General features: G+C 47.6%; 1 long non-coding RNA gene across 3 annotated transcripts; it reads right to left on the bottom strand.

Moving 5' to 3' along the window:
• Positions 1–646: 646 nt before the first annotated feature.
• Positions 647–8,938, bottom strand: LOC111097773. Of its 3 annotated transcripts, none has more exons than XR_005366090.1 (6): positions 8,689–8,938; positions 6,420–6,632; positions 6,030–6,139; positions 3,518–3,678; positions 2,493–2,763; positions 647–2,187 (listed from the first exon to the last, which is right to left on the bottom strand). It is a non-coding gene; the product is annotated as an uncharacterized LOC111097773 (long non-coding RNA). The 3 variants fall into 3 exon arrangements; XR_005366091.1 differs by lacking the exon at positions 8,689–8,938 and adding an exon at positions 6,921–7,168; XR_005366092.1 differs by lacking the exon at positions 6,030–6,139.
• Positions 8,939–14,803: the final 5,865 nt, after the last annotated feature.

Here is a 14,803-nt window from a genome sequence, read left to right as displayed (position 1 = left end):
CCCCGTCTGCTCTCTGAAATCTGGTGGCTGGGCTTACCTGGATGCTAAAACTCTGCTGGGGGTTTTACCTTCTGATGAAATTCCTATTGAGTTTTATTAGCTCTTCTCTAGTCTAAGCCTATGTGTATGTATCTCCTGTGAGCATGCACTTGTGGGGAGGGGTGTAGAAGGAGCAGGGAATGGTGAGGACACCCTTTCAAGGAGAAAAGGAGGAGACTCTTTCTTCCCAGAGGTCCCAGGCTTGAGTTTGGCACTTACAGGACTGGTGGGGACCAATACAAGTCCTCCTCTGTGATAACCATTTGTTCTGCCCAAACTTGTTTCTTTCTTTCTTTTTTTTTAAATTATCTCTGCTGCTGAAAATGCTTTGACTATATTATAAAGATGTGACAGGTAGTGAAAGAGTGTGTATGGAGTGACTAAGGAGCTGATATGCTTTATTCTCTTTTCCCATTAAATATATGTTCATTACAGCAAGGGTTTGTTCGTGGAGAGGCAGTAGGAGAAGGGGGGAAAGGACTACCGTGTGCCTGATGCCCTCTACTCTCAGCCATGTCCAGCTCAGCAAGAGGCAGCCTAGCAGAGTGGCTCCACGTGTGCACTCGAGCTAGATCAACTGCTTGGGATTGTATCATGGCTCCACCCCGTATGAGTTGGGCACCTGTAGGCATTTTGCTTACCCTCCTTGCACCTGTTTTCTCCTTCTGTTAAAGAGTTTGAATAAGAGTGCCTATCTCATATCATATTGTTGTGAAATGTAAAAAATACGTATGGTGTTTGGCAGACAGTGAGGGCTCAATATGTATTAACTCTCATTATTATTATTATTACCAGGTTTCTCCACTCAGTCGATACACTAAACCGCCTACCTTTCTCACTAAGCATTTTTGGGATTCACTCAAGAATGCTTTCTTTCAGTAAACATGTCATTGTCATTGACACAGCAAAACCATTGGCCATCACTTTATTAGTTGCTGGCAATGAGCAGGACAGATGTGATCTCTGCCCTCACAGAGCTTCTGGTCCAAGCAGCAAGGTATTTAACACCTGCATACAACAGGGTATGATGAGTGTTAAGAGTGAGAATTTATGTGAGCCATTGGAGGGGTCGGAACAGGGAACCGCCCGAGTTCTAGATGTCCGGGAAGATCCCTGAGCTGGGTCTGAAGGACAGGCAGGTCAGAGAGGGCCGCTGGAAGGAGGTCAGAGAGGAGTGGGGTGGGGAAGGTGGTAGGAGCAGCATAAGTAAGTTTCCAGAGGTGGGAAAGGGCACAAGCAGGGTCCAGGGACTAAACAGAGGCCCGAGTGGCTAGACCTTAAAAACTTGAGGACAGAAAATGATGAGGGAAGGCGGGAGGGGGAGGAAGAGCTCAGCCATATGAGGTGTGCTTAGCCATTCAGGGAAGTGGGACCTGTGCCATGAGTAATGGAAATCACTAGTGGGTTTAAAGCAGGACACATAGAGGTGCCAAGATGTCCATTTTGCAAAGACGGGGAGGGTGGGAAGCCAAGGGAGGGGGTGTGCTGGCTGGGGAGGAGCCAGCTGCTGCCATAGCAATTAAGGAGAGGGCCAGGGCGATGAGAAAGATCAGGGGCAAGTACCCTGGCGAGTGCCAAGTGTTTGGCCCTTGAACAGTTGCTAGAGCCCATTTTAAGCCGGTTGGAGAAGGGTAAGCCGCGTGTTTCAGCACGGGAGCAGCCACCTAAAAACCGGACACCCATCTGTGTGCTCCATTTTTACTTAAACCTTCCAGTTGTAGGTTTTTGCCACCACCTGCCAACAGGAAAATGTGTCAAGAGCACTTTAGGAGAAAACATACTAGCAGTTTCCCCCCCTTCACTTCCCCTGTCTCTGCCTCCCCCGACGTGAAGAGGGGCTGAGGTGTGGAATCCTCTGCAGTGGAAGAAAGCATGTGCTAGAAATGCCCACCCTTTCTCTCCGGCTGTGCCAGCCTCAGTCCCAGACACACAGTAGGTGCTCACTCGGTGCACATCGACACACCAAGTCTCTGATCGGCTTCTTTCCTCCCGCGGGGGTGCCAGAATCAGGGGACACGATGCTTCTGTGATTGTCAAAGTCTCCTTTTCCATCTGCTCAGCATTTATCAAGGTCACAGCGGTCAGGCTTCCGTGGAGGAGAGGACATCACAAGAGGAAGGCTGTCCCTGACTAGCCCAAGATGCTCAGCTGCAGTCAGAGGACAAAAATGTGGTTTGATCCCAGGCCTGTCATTCAGCTCAACTGCCTGTCAGGCCCCTAGGGTTCCCAGACCTGCAGGCTGCCATTTGGACCAACATTTGGGAAGCAGGATACTTATGGAATCCATTTTGGGTTTGGCAGCCAGAACAAAGGGTGAGGCTGGAATGGAGCAAAGAGGTGTAAATGTAGCCCAGAGCAGGGGGCTATCTGGTGTCACATGGCTGACCCTTCTGAGGCAAGGGTGTGGGGTGCTGGGGGAGAGAGTGTATATAGGAGACCATTTAAACTCTCACCAGGAGCCAAAAGAGGGGAGCCAGATTGCAAACGAGGTCTCTCGGGCAGCTGCCTCTCACAGATGAGCAAACCTAATCTTTGTTCCTCGGTAGGTCACAAGGGTAGGTCACAACTGTCCGGCGCGGTACAGTTGGGGCCTGCTGGAGGTGAGGTGGGCATCGTGCCCGTCGGTGGGAGTCTGCGCCGTCTCTCTAGCCCCTGCGAGCAGGACGTGCTGCTTCCTGGGGCGGCTACAGCGAGCTCGGAGCTCAGCTGCTGGTGGCCCTGCATCTGCAAGAATGTAGGCATTTGCAGGCAAATCTCTGGGTACCGTCTTCCCAGCCCCCGCCCAACATGCACACTCGCACACACACCCCAGTGAGCCCCGTTCTGCTTGAAAAAACTCTAAAATATTCTGCGTCCTTCATATACGGGGGGAAAACCCTTTAGGCGTTAGATACTGCAGTAATTACTATATAATGGAGTAAATACTATACTATAATAATTAACTTGTAAACCTTGAAATAACATTTACTGTAATTTAGACCAAATATGAACTGTGAGTAATGAAGCTCGATCCAACATGAAATCATTTGCAGGGCGCTTGAAACATATGCCTGGGGAAGGGAGAGCAGCGGTTTCCCGTCGTTACCGAAGTGGGCCCAAACGAGGCCCTCACAGACTGGAAGTGCGGTGCAGCTGCTGTTATTCTGAAATATCTTGTTAGTATTTTTTCCCCCCTTTCTAATAAATCGCTTCCCTTTTGCCTTTTCCTAAACTGTCCATTCAGGCCATCAGAAGGAGCTGATTTGTTTTGGATTTAGTTTTCATCTAAATGATTGCAAATGCTGTATGCAAAGCTAACGTGGCAAGGCTGGGCGAGAGTCTTGGAGTCCAGCAGGGGGTAAGAAAGTTCTTAGGTTGCCGATGTCAGCAGTGAACTATGGATGCTTCTGGAAAGTGGATCTGGGCGCTAAAGCTGCTTCTGACCACTGTGGTGCCAGGGGTCTGGGACACCCAGAAAGTAACAACACCTTCTGTTTACCTGACGTGTGATGCCTGTGCCTCCAGCTCTCTTTGACATGGGCTCGCTCCACTTCTGAGGAAGCCTGGGTTGGGGGGACATGGGGTGCAGAGGACAGATCTGCCTCCCTGCACTCCCCTGCTCCTGCTCCACACCTTACACATTAAAGGTGAGGAAGAGACCTGTGTGAGGTTAAAGCAAACAAAACTGTTGTTCTTCTAGGTTAAGAGCAGTGTAATGTCGATAACGGCGTATGGTTCAAGCTAATACAGAGTGCACGTCGCTGCCTCCTGACGTCAGAGCCCTGTCCGATCCTCCGAGCCACTGCTTAGGCTCTACTTCAGTTACAGTGGTGCCGGGGCGGGTCTCAGGTCGCCCAGCTCCCAACCGTCCCTTCTGAGTCTTGCTTTTGGAAAATATCAACTGTCTTTCACTTACCATTCTAGCTTTTTCTCTGATTAGTCTGCACACCTTCCATTCTAGTCGGACCGAACCATTTACTGTGTTCTATTTCAGCATTTTCTTTTTTAAAATTTTATTTATTCATGAGAGAGAGGCAGAGACACAGGCAGAGGGAGAAGCAGGCTCCATGCAGGGAGCCCGACGTGGGACTCGATCCTGGGTCTCCAGGATCAGGCCCTGGGCTGAAGGCGGTGCTATATCGCTGAGCCACCCGGGCTGCCCTATTTCATCATTTTCGACTCTGATACTTTGTGCTTTTAGAGCCTAGTCGCTCAGGATGCTCTTTTGGCTGACTTGAGTTCTATCCTCTTAAAGAGGCAATTAAACTACATCTTTTCTCTCATGCTTTTTTTTTTTTTTTTGAACAAAGAGTATTTAAGTTGGGAATAATAATAGGTGGCATCTGTTGAACACTTGCTGTGTGTTGTCAAGCATTGACTAGGGGCATCGTGTGGATTATTTTATCTGATCTTCACGAAACTCATGAGACAGGTGCTATCCTTTTACCCTATTTTAGAGACAAGAAAACCGGCAAATTGAATGCCAATAAAAAAAAAAAGAGACAAGAAAACCGACACACGAAGATTTAGTAGCTTTTGTAATGTGGCCAAGGTCACACAGCTAGTCCGACAGAGGATTTCTCTTTGGTGACCATGGCCTGGAGCTGCCGGTCATATCCTTGCAAAGGGCAGTCCAGTTTAAGACCAGTCACAAGAGCCATCTCCAGGTACTTGAAAGACTGGAGGAAAGACAGGGACGTTTGTACATCTTACAGAAAGATCTAGAACTTCAAGGTATCATCTTGTCACAACATGTAAATCGGTCCCAATCTTTGAAAATGGGCTAACTACTGAAAACAGAATGGGTTGCTGGTGAGAATGAATGAGGTGCCTCTCACTGGAGATATTCTAGTAGAGACTGGGTATGTGATTCACCATAGAGATGATCTCTCAGGCAGAACAGCTGAGTGGCTAGGAGCATTGGGCTCTGGAATAAACTGGATGGTTTCAAAAATCCCAATTCTACATTTACACTCTGCACCTGACACTGTTTTTCCAACACCCCCCCCCCACACATATCCACACCTTCCCCCTAACACACACACACACACACACACACACACACACACACACCTGCTTTTAGTTTCTTAAATCCATATATACTACTTAAGCGTCTCAAACCTTAATAAAGATATGAATCGGGATCCCTGGGTGGCGCAGCGGTTTGGCACCTGCCTTTGGCCCGGGGCGTGATCCTGGAGACCCGGGATCGAATCCCACATCGGGCTCCTGGTGCATGGAGCCTGCTTCTCCCTCTGCCTGTGTCTCTGCCTCTCTGTCTCTCTGTGTGTGACTATCATGAATAAATTAAAAAAAAAAAAAGATATGAATCACTCCAACCTGGGACTTTGTTATGATGCAGATTCTAATTTAGTAGGCCAGGTGGAACCTGAGACTCTTCATTTCTAACAGGCTCCCAGGTGATGCTGAGATGCTCCGGTATGAGGCCACACTTTGAGTGGCTGGGCCTTATATTGTATGCCTAATCTCTAACTCCAAAAAATTGTAACATTAACTGTTTTCTCTATTAGGTTTCAGGTAAATGATCATGATTGATTGCTTGCTTGCTTGGATGAACTCTCTAATCAAAGAAGGCCAAATTTTGATGATGAGAAAGATAATCCTTTGAATACGCACTCCTCAGTAGAGTCCACCTAGATCCCTCTTTGCCTTCGTGCCAACTAATAGATTGTTGAAAATTCAGTGTGATTTTCTTTTACTCTTTTATGAAAATTGCTCTGACATCTCTCATAGTGTTTGCCAGCAGAGATTTTAATTGGGCCACGGATAAAGTTTTGAGCAAATGGGAATTTAGATCAGTTAGGCTAGCAGTCTCACGGTGAGGGGTGTCTCTGCAGAGATAAATTATTTTCGGGCAAAACACACGTTCAAATATGTCGTTATTCTATTACACTTTTTATCAGTTTTTGTTTTCAAATAATATACTGCTCCTATATGTAAGATCTTTTTTCCACTCACGTATTTAGGACAAGTGACCACTGAACTCTTACTTCTCGAGAGACCCGAAAGTGTTAATGTCCTCTTTCTGTCTGTTGTCAGGATTGGCATCACAGATGGATTTTTGCTCAATGCTGGATCCAGAGACTTCTGTGTGTGCATCCTGATATTAACACAATGGATTGAAATCATATTTATTGTTTCCTTTCTCAGAGAAGGATCAGAGATGGGGGAGTTGAATGCTTTTAAGCAGTTTTTCAGGAAACAAAAGGCTACATTTTTGAAATGCCAGCTATTACCAGTCCACCGTTCAGACTCTAGGAAGACTCGTTAGCACTTGCTCAGGGTCCCTCCCTCCCTCCCTCCCTGGAAACAGTGCAGGAATTACACTCTGAGTTGTGACCGTTGAAACAGACTCAAAGTCAGTGTGCATAATTACTTACCACAACAGTGGTTAATGTGCCCTGAAATATTCCCAGCTCCCCTCGGCCTGGGGCTTGACGGTTGATATTCAGATTTTCTTGATAAATGCCTCCGATGCTTTGCTTACACCATTTCCCAGAATGCTTCTGGATTCTCAGGCGTGCGCTTGCTGTCTCTGTCTGGCCGTTGGTCTCGATGGAGGAAGGGAAACCTCAAAGGCTGTCACACTGTGGCTATGACGGGAAATGAATGATGTCTTTGAATGGTAGGGCTAAAAAGGCCTATGTAGTAAGCTAACCATCTCTCTCTAGCTCAACCCACTCATTTTATAAATGAGGAAATGCGGCCCAGAGAGGTGGAGTGGCTTGTCCAGGGTCACACCGCTAATCAGTGGCCCAGTCAAAATGAAAGCCCAGTTCCCCCGAGTGGAAGCCCCATGCTGTTTGTGGGGTGCCCCTGTTGCAGTGAGTAAGGATGACTTCTGGTTTGGACTCAGGAGAAGACCTGTTCTCTTGTATTACCTTAGATCTGCTCCTCACAACCCCTGCCCCAAGGAGGAGGAAATTTTCCACATCTGCCTCTCCTTTTGTAGCAATAGTTTTCTCCTCGGTTCTGAAACTCTGAGCTCTGATACTACCTCAGATGCTCTGAGCCCTTCCAGACAGGTGCTTGCCTACAGCTGTGCTCCTCACTCTGATTCTATATCCGACAGTTTGGTTGGTTTTTACTCCTATGTCAGGGCTCTCTCTCCCCTGTCTCGTTCCCTTGAGTCATGCTCCCTATTGTGACCCTGGAGACGGTGGGTGATGTGTTGAACCCCACCCAGGCGATGTACTTGCCTCTGAGCAGCCCCTCCAACAGTAACCCAGAGGAGTGACCACGATACTGGGGGTTGGGTGCACCAGACACGGAGGTGGGCAGGGCTGAGGATTGAGGGTGATGCTCTCTGTGTGCGGGTCAGCTCGGCCCTACCCCAGCTCTGCTATGCCTGTCTGAGGAGTATCCATCGTCTCAGATGTGCCAGACACCATGAGGTTTCCGGGGTGAAAAAGAACATGGTTCCTGCCATTATGATGTGCACAAGGCAACATGAAAAGTTACTAAATCACAGTTCAGTAGAGAGCTGTGTCACCACAGAGGAAGGAAGTTGTTTCCCCCAAGGGGATCAGGGCAAGCTTTGCACAGGAAGTGGTAGTTAGAGTAAACCTTGAATGACGGTGGGGATCTTGTTGGTTATCTCTGGGGGTAAGGGTGGGGCTGCTGAGCAGGTTTGGGGTTGGTACAAACAGAAGAGGTATTGCAAGGATGAAAGCATGGACAGAGCCAACAGGCAGAAAGGCACACGACTTCTTGGTAGGGGACAGAAGGATACCCAGTGTTCTTGGCTCAGAGTGAGTCTTGACAACATCCTGACACAGTGTGCTGGCAAAGCAGGCCTTAACGTGGAAGGGGCCTAAAGGCAAGCCCACACCCCTGATCCTGGAGACACAGCCCCCTCACACCTTCTCTCTTCACAGGCTTGATCCCCCCATTCGAGCCTGGACTGCTCTTGGTCTCTGCTCAGACCTCATGCCTCCATTCTGTCCTCAAAGGTGGACCCTCTCTGCCATCTGCCTGGATGCTCCTGTCCTTCCTTTGGCTTCTCTAACCTTGACTCTTCCTGTAAGTGCCCAAGTTCCTCCTTCCTTCCCCTGTGAGATCTCTAAACATTCCGTAAGGGGTAAAAGACTCCCACACTACCAAGTCGGGTCTGCAAAAGTGGCCTGTTTCATAATTTCCTTTATGTCAAATAAAATCTGACTATAAAGCCCCTGTCTTCCCAGAATGATAGTAATTCAAATCATAGAGATCGTTAGGGCCTTCTCCTCCTTCCTGGGGGTTACAAGCCTCCCTGAAGCTGGACCGTGGAAGAAGGGCCTCGGATTTTTCAGTCTTATGCTTATTTTATTTATTTTATTTAATTTTTAAGATTGTATTTGTTTATTCATGAGAGAGACAGAGAGGCAGAGACATAGGCAGAGGGAGAAGCAGGCTCCCTGCAGGGAGCCCGATGCAGGACTCAACCCCAGGATCCCGGGATCATGCCCTGAGCCGAAGACAGATGCTCAACCACTGAGCCACCCAGGTGCCCCTGTTGTGCTTATTTTAAGTCTCTTTCTCTCCAAGCCCATGTCCCCCACGAAGGTGGCAGACTCTGTCATTCTCAGGCTTTGCAGGGCCTGCCCAGTTGTCCAGGTCAGACCTTCCAGGGGGGCCACACTGCTGTTGGCCTTCTGGGTCTTGCCTTACCAGGGAGCGGGGCCTGGGTCTCTGCCTTCCCAGCACCTGTGAGTATCCTCCTTGTTCCTGTCATGGAGCCATCTCCCCTCTCTCCAGCTCCCTTGAAACCACTCACTTCTCTCTGTGCCCCCAGAACTTTGGCATAACCTCTTTAGAGAGTTAGGCTGTTGTGGAAATCAGGAGAGGACCCTTCTGAATCTTTGGCTTCCAGCCTGCTCCACAAGCCCTCCAGAGCCAAAGGGGACACCAAGAGCTTGGCTTCCTTCTTTGCAGAGGTAGGATTTGTGCAACAAGGTGAATACACAGAGAATGAAATTCAAATTCTAATTATGATGTCAATAAATTATCTGAATCACAATCCCATCCATCCTTTGAATTCTGGATTGAGATGAGTTACCTGCCTAGACAAACTCTCCCTGCCCTAGTTTCATTATCTATAAAATGGCAATAATATTAATAATTACTTCCTAGGGTTGTTACAAGAATTAAATTACTGAATACCTGCAAGTTACATAGAATAGTACCTGGATCATAGTTAAGCTCTTAAAAACTCTGAGCTGCTTCATTAGTTATTATCCATTTGACCATTAACATGCCGTAGAGGACTGTTAATGATTTTATTATGAGTATGGTGGTAAGGATGCACACATGATTAAAACTCCTTGCACATTTCAGTGCTCAATACATTCTTGGTGATTCTGACTTGACAGAAGGAGCAAGATTTGTCCCACGGATCCCAGAGGAGTGTCTGCGCCCTGAATAACTATTCCAACTATTGCTCACCATATGTCCGCAACCAAAAAAAAAAAATAGTTTTGGAGGGCAGGAAATGAGCACACATGTGCACATCTGCAGAGAGTCGCCTGCTGAAATCGACACGTAAGACATATTTACCACCGAGGCAAATGCCTTCATGTGTTTGTAAGTGGCTATTTCTGAACACCCAAAAGGGAAGAAGAGAGAAGCCAAATTCAAATGGCATCATGTGTTTGTTATTTTGGAGCAAGGTTATGTGGAAGGAGAGCTTCCCTTATGCCTGGAACACTTTAAGGGGGAGAAATGAAGTATTTAAAGGTATTTTAATGATCATGAAAGGCACTGGCTTAATAGGGCAGGAAACTACGGTTCTCTTTTTAATCCCAGAAGGAAAATAACAAGGCTGGAGCTTAGCCTTCCCTGAAGAGTCATAAACTGGACTGCAAAGAGGCAGCCCCTTGAGACGCCCTCTCTGGGTCTCTGCGGCCCCTTAACTGTGGGTCTGTCTGCCTAGGTTTCCAATGTGCTTATTAATGAATGACCGTAGCACCGTGCTTAGGTAGCAGCAACCTGTGCAGGGTTCTTGGAGAAGCTGTTGTTTTCTGGCATGCAGGGTTAGGGGCCTTTCTGAACAAGCTGGCCTGTTTAGGCCCATTCCTCCTGCTTCCCAGCCCTCTATGGCCAGGTTCCCTCACTTACCTACTCCATCTTCTCTTCCTTCCCTGCTCAAACCTGAAGTCTCCCATGCTGGTCCCTATTTCCCCACCATCAACATCACATGACTATTGTTATTTGCAACAGTTCTTTAAAGTCCCTAGAAATGCTGAATTAGTGAATAGTGAACCACTGCTCCTAGGGGAAATACAGGGTTAGGTTCCTGCGAGCCTCTGGTCATAATGTTTCATCAACTAATGAGTACATAATCTTAGCATGAGTGTTTCAGTTCAAAGACACCTTACAAGTAGCCAGCTGAGCCCTCCGGGATTATCAGTGACTCAGGGCTTCATGGAGGAGATGCCTCCAGGCATGCAGGCCCTAGGTACTCTCCCCTCCACTTTCACCTTCTCTGTTCTGGCTTGTGGACCTGAACTGCCACGAGCCTAGATGCTTTCCTGCCTGGAACCCCAGGTGTTACAGATTTTACTTCCTCTGAATACATTTCCTCACAGCCCATATCTGAGTCATAGACCATTTGATAATCAGACCCTCGAATCTGGTCTTTGCTTGAGGCATCCACTGCCACTCTCTGCCTTCTGTCCTCAAGCCTCCTACAGCAAGCCCTGTCCATCGTATTGCCCCAAGCACTTTCTGTTGATATCTCCCACTGTGGGATGGAATTCGTACTCTGAAAGTGCTAAGGGTGTATTTTTCATCTCTTCAATTCCTTTCATCTCCAGAATCACTTGTCTCTCCTCATTAAACAGAAACATGCATTGGAACTGTTGTGGGGCCTCACGCCAACATGTTAAGGACATGTGTTGCAGCTATCATGTGGAGGTCATCAGCAGGCAGTGAGCCTGGCTAGCATCAGCTTTCATTCCTGACAGCATCCCCAGTGGCCATTCCATGGAAGGCATTATGAGAGAGAGGAAGCGAGTCCCAATAGTACAATTCCAAATGAGATGACCTAATAGTGAAAGGTTAACATGGGCATATAGAAGATTGGGCTTCTCGAGACCAGGCCTTGACATGTAATCAGGAGAACAGCTGGCAGATGACCAGAAGGCCATAAATATGATTGTGTTTTAACAGCCATCACCTTTCATGGCAAAATTTGTCTCCAGATTCTTAAAAATGACCACACTACAGTCACTGGTGGCTTCTCTAGGAGAAATAGCAGTGCGTCTCCAAGTGAGTTCCTCTGCTCTCATGTCTTCAGTTTAAATCCCATTTGTAGTTTTAGTTGCTTTATCTCCAGCTGGCATTTTTTTCTCTATTTCCATTCGTCATCTTACTTTTTGGTACCACTCCATTCCACTATATCCTCCTCCCTTGTTCCCCATGAACATAGGGACACATGCATGTTTTGGATTAGAACCCAAAGCTGATTATCCTCCAGATGTGTGAAAACTCAATTGTCACTAATGACTTTGGGTAGTGCTTTGTTTGGGGCCACACTTGTGAGTGCTCGTGGCCTGTTCTTTAGCTTGAGAGGAAACACTGGGGACGTTCTGTTGTGGCTCAGGAAGAGACACTCCACGTAAGAATGGAAGAATGGCACCGTCTTCACAGGGAAGTCTGAAGAATGCCCTCATCATTACTCACAGAGAGTGAATTTGGAGGGCAGAACTTATGTCCATGATTGGACAGAGAAATGGAAGTGCAAGAGCATTGAGCGACTTCTCAGACTCACCAAGTGACAGAATAAGGGTGAGGATCCAGGACTCACCTCAGAACCAGGCCTGACCAGACATAGCTTTGCCTGCATGTGACACTGTGCCATTGACCAGCTTCCCGCCTGGATGGAGCTGCCTTTGCTCTTTGCCCGTCCCAGATGAACAAACCTGCTCTTCCCAGAGAGCCTCACCTGTGCCCTCTTGTTATGGCACATAGGCCCCACCATTCCATGGCCAGGAATGCCCCCCTTCCCGGTGCCAAGGTGCCACGTAGACGCAGAAGTCACATTGTGGCTTAGCAAACTGAGCCTGGCCATGTGCTGTGCCTTGTGGGAAATTGGCTTGTGGAGGAGCTACTGCAGTTGATTGGAGAGTGTGCGTCTTTTAAGGTATGTTACCGTTAAGTACAGTTCCACGGTGCACGAAGTCCTTTCTCCAACAGAGCGCTTGCCTCATCTCTTTTCTGCACCCTCTTCCCCCCAGTTCCATCCCCAGCCTCTATTTTCTTAATTTTACACTGAAGGATCTGCATGCCCAGGATACAACCATCTCCCCTTGCATCTCTCTTTGCCTCATCTTCTCAAAAGCAATGAGGTGTCCTTCCTGCGGGGGCAGTAGAAGGGGAAAGAAGTGCACACATTGATTTATCTCGGCCTGTCAGTTGTTTTGAGGACGTCAGCGATGGAGGGTGCCGGCCCCTCCTCAGTCATCGCAGGCTCCGAGGCAGAGCTCCACCTTTCATTAAATGTGCACACAGTGTCCCTTGAGAATGACCACCATGCTCGTTCATTGTCAAATTTCTTTTTTTTTTTAATTTAGTTTTTATTTTTTGTATTTTTTTTAATTGGAGTTCGATTTGCCAACATATAGTATAACACCCAGTGCCATCCCATCAAGTTTCCAATGCAGCACCAGCACGGGGTCTGGACCCTGCTTCCAGGCAGCCTCCTCTCAGAGCCGAGCAGAGAGGCAGCTGAAAGCAAAGCCTTCTGTTCTGGAAGGGTACTTGGTAATATTGGTGCCATGCTGGAGAGTTTCATTTAGGGTATAAATGAGAAGCAAGCATTGCAAGTGACAGTTACAGCAAATCAGAGGACAGTGGACGGTTCCAGCCTTTATTCACATTATGTGTCATCATAAACGTCTTCTTAAGAAAGACGGCATGTGCAGAGTCAGAGAGAAGAGCCCAGGCTGCAGCTCTGCAGAGGAGTGGGGACGAATGGCCATTGTCAGAGTGAGTGTGGCCAGAGGATGACATCACACCTCCAGCTGGAGCCCTCCAGTCTCCTCCCTCCGTCTTCTCGGAAACATGACACAGAGCATGACACCGCATCCATTATTTATCATGTCACAGTTACAGAAGGTGGAGTTTTCATACTGATTGCAACTTTGGCACAGGGATGGACGGGGAAGATACTGCTGAGCCTGGATGGGGTTAGCAGCTCTAGGGTGAGAAGCTCGAGGCTTAGAAGGTTATGGCCTACAGTCTCCTAGTGGCCAGCAGGAAAGCTGGTCACATGCCATGTTTAGTTTCGAGGGAGCCGAACATGGGAGCTTCCATGACATACCTCACATTCTCAGCTACGTGTCCAGCAAAGCCTGATTTCTGAATATTGATCCACTCAGAAGACAAAGCTGGGCTTGCCATGAGTAGAGGATGTACTTCGTACCAACACATGCCTGCTCGTCATCCCCAAAGAGTCTGTTTTCTGATAACACTTAGACAGTAGGACTCGTGGCCATATATACCTGCATTTGTCTTCTGGGGTTGCTGAGCTCAGAAGAATTTGATGATTGGAGAGCTCTCTCAACATCAGAGACCAAAACGGTGTAATGTGGCATAATCACAATGATGTGGGGCTCTGTTGTGTCTCTAAGACAGACAAACGGAGAATGGGAGATTATTTATGTGGATCTGGAGAAAGCACACCCTTAGAAGTGATGCTAACCTTACCTTCTCCAAGAGTTAAATTAGCTGTGACTACATACTTGGCAATTATTGATTATATCAACGGGCCCAGAGATGTTAGGCAGCTGGTCCAGAGCTTCATGGTTGGCTGGATTCTGTGCCTGCTCTGGAGGTCAACACCTTGCCCTCAGCATTTGAACTGGTTGAGGGAGCAGTGAGCTCCTCCACCCAAAACATGGGCCACAGAAGAAAGAACATGCCAGTAGCTTCCCAGCGAACATCTGCCTTTGAACTTGAATTCTGAGTTAAAATTGAGTTAAAATTTTCTGCTCCATCGTGTCAATTCATCCTTGGTGAGGTGACTAGCATGGAGCATGGAGTGTGGAGGTGGAGCTACCCCAAAAAGGCAGGGCCAATTGCTAGAGGTGTGCAAACTCTACAATAACCGGGCCAGATAGAGTGGTCCATATGGTCTCTGTTGCAGCTGCTCACCTCTCCTGGTGGAAGAAAATGGTGGGCTGGATTTTCTGACACTTGATTTATAACTATAAGTTTGAGATAATGCTCTGGTTTCCTTTTAAAATCAGTACCCTTCCACCATTGAATGAGGAATCCAGGGTTTTTCCAGATGAATTTAAAGGGATGAGAGAGAAGGTGGCACTATCAAAAGGTAGCACTATAAAGCTTGGTACAAAAGTATGCTCTGCCCTCATTCTGTTAGTTGAGCACACCTATGCAGGTAGACACTGACATCAATCCCTTATAAAACCTGTGAGTGCAAACACAAAGGCACACACAGATACAGAAAGACGTGTGCAACACCAGATGTGTGTCCTCAAACACATCTGGGCACACATGAGCATATGCTCATGAAAACTCTCAGGAATTCATCTGATTCGATTCCCACGTTGGGTATTTCATCCAACTCTTTCACATCACAGCACAGCTAGGCTTCGAAAGTACTCAGGTACCCAAACTTTTCATCTGGTCCCCTTTGTCACCTATTTCTTGTTGCAAAGAAACCCAAACAGTGACACTAGTAGTAGCGTCATTCTGCATCAAAAGTTAAAAATTCCTTCCCATTCCCATTCTGTTTTTCACTCTGTTTCTCTCTCTCTCTCTT

The sequence above is a fragment of the Canis lupus genome, chromosome 10 (assembly GCF_011100685.1).
Source record: "Canis lupus familiaris isolate Mischka breed German Shepherd chromosome 10, alternate assembly UU_Cfam_GSD_1.0, whole genome shotgun sequence".
NCBI classification, from domain to species: domain Eukaryota; kingdom Metazoa; phylum Chordata; class Mammalia; order Carnivora; family Canidae; genus Canis; species Canis lupus.
This window is presented reverse-complemented; position numbering and strand designations above follow the sequence as displayed.